Here is a 2,256-nt window from a genome sequence, read left to right as displayed (position 1 = left end):
GTGCGTGGAGCAGTGCGTGGTTAATCACAGACCTCAGAAATGGGGAGCTACTCTCTGAGAATCAGATTTCCATTATTCCACCTTCTCAAACCTGGAAGATGAGAAAAGGTGCCATCATAGTGCTCAGGAGGGCAACCTGTCCTCTCCCTGACTCCCTTGACGACATGCAGATGCCTTTTGTCTGTGCTCTGACAGTACCCTCCACTTCTCATATCATAATTATATGGTATGCTATTCTAGATTACAGTTGCAAATTTCATTTTCTTCCACCACTCTTTCCTGTAAGTTCTTTGCCTGTCTTCTCCATGGTAGTAGCTCCAGGACAAGGACATTGTAGGTATTCCATAAATATTTAGTGAATCAAACTGACATCTGCCTGAGTGTATGGACTGAGGCCTGGCACAGTTTGACTCTGCTCTGGAAATTATACACGCAAATGACCTAATGAGAAATTTGGTCTGGTCTTCTGAAGTCCCAAGTAGACTACGCATCTAACAATCCATGCATCTACCCATCACCCCCAAAATTATTTATAGAGCACTACTCTGTGTCAAGCACTAGAAAGGCAATAGTGAACAAGATTGTATAGTCAAGCAATAAGATAAGCAATGAACAATAAACCCAAATAATTAACCATCAAACCTGCTGTGTAGAAAAAAAAAAGAAAGAAAGAAAGAAACACACAGAGATTTGGAGCTGCACACCCAAATGGCATTGGTGCTAGAGATTCTGGTAAAAGCACCATTGTGTTGTATGAGAATTCTGCATGTTAATGGGTTTAACGGAGAGGGCAATGAAGAGGACCTGCAGGCTGCAGGGAGCATCAGTGATGGTGAGAAGGCAATCAAAGTGCAGGACATCAAAAACAATCTGAAAGAAATGATCAAAACCATTGTGGCTGCCATGAGCAACCTGGTGTCCCCCGTGGAGCTGGCCAACCCCGAGAACCAGTTCAGAGTGGACTACATCCTGAGTGTGGTGAGCATGCCCAACTTTGACTTCCCTCCTGAATTCTACGAGCACGCCAAGGCTCTGTGGGAGGATGAAGGAGTGCATGCCTGCTACAAACACTCCAACCAGTACCAGTTGATTGACTGTACCCAGTACTTCCTGGACAAGATGGATGTGATCAAGCAGGCTGACTCTGTGCCAAGCGACCAAGACCTGCTTCACCGCCATGTCCTGACTTCTGGAATCTTTGAGACCAAGCTCCAGGTGGACAAAGTCAACTTCCACACGTTTGACGTGGGTGGCCAGCATGATGAACGCCGCAAGGGGATCCAGTGCTTCAGCGATGTGACTGCCATCATCTTCATGGTGGCCAGCAGCAACTGCAACATGGTCATCCGGGAGGACAACCAGACCAGCTGCCTGCAGGAGGCTCTGAACCTCCTCAAGAGCATCTGCAACAACAGATGGCTGCACACCATCTCTGTGATTCTGTTCCTCAACAAGCAAGACCTGCTTGCTGAGAAAGTCCTTGCTAGGAAATCAAAGATTGAGGACTATGTTCCAGAATTTGCTCGCTACACTACTACTGAGGATACTACTCCTGAGTCTGGAGAGGACCCACACATGACCCCGGCAAAGTACTTCACCTGAGATGAGTTTCTGAGGATCAGCACTGCCACTGGAGGGAGCACCACTATTGCTCCCTCACTTCACCTGCGCTGTGGACACTGAGAACATCCGCCGTTGTTCCACGACTGCCATGACATAATTCAGCGCATGCACCTTCGTCAGTATGAGCTGCTCTAATAAGGGAACCCCCAAATTTAATTAAAGCCTTAAGCACAATTAATTAAAAGTGAAACATAATTGTGTAAGCAGTTAATCACCCACCATAGGACATGATTAACAAAGCAACCTTTCCCTTCCCCTGAGTGATTTTGAGAAACCCCCTTTACCCTTTGGCTTACTTAGATGTTCTAAATGTAGAAAGCTTAACGTGGCCTACAGAAAAAGAAAAAGGAAAGAAAGGCCACAAAAAGGTCCCCCTCACTTTCAGTAGAAATAAATAAAATAATAGCAGCAAACAGAAATAAAATGAAATAAAGAAACAAATGGAAAAAAAAAAAGAAAGAAAAGAGGGGGCAGGAAAACTCATTTAGGCAGAGTCATCAGAGACTTCTAGGAAGAGAAGAAACTTAAGATGAGCCCGGGAAAATGGGCAGAAGCTAGCCATAGGAAAGGCAAAAATGTTTCAGACCAAGAAAGATCTTGAGGCGGGGAAAGAAGTCGTTGCATCAAGGAAAG

At 45.3% G+C, this 2,256-nt stretch overlaps 1 pseudogene across 1 annotated transcript; it reads left to right on the top strand.

Annotated features, from left to right (window-relative positions):
• Window positions 1-719: 719 nt before the first annotated feature.
• On the top strand, window positions 720-1,822 carry LOC116562083 (annotated as a pseudogene). The gene has a single exon (XR_004273761.1). The product of XR_004273761.1 is annotated as a guanine nucleotide-binding protein G(s) subunit alpha-like (transcript).
• Window positions 1,823-2,256: the final 434 nt, after the last annotated feature.

The sequence above is a fragment of the Sapajus apella genome, unplaced genomic scaffold (genome assembly GCF_009761245.1).
Source record: "Sapajus apella isolate SASKATOON/1434 unplaced genomic scaffold, GSC_monkey_1.0 scaffold1, whole genome shotgun sequence".
Classification (NCBI taxonomy): domain Eukaryota; kingdom Metazoa; phylum Chordata; class Mammalia; order Primates; family Cebidae; genus Sapajus; species Sapajus apella.
The sequence above is the reverse complement of the archived record's forward strand: the minus strand, read 5'-3'. Positions and strand labels throughout refer to the sequence as shown.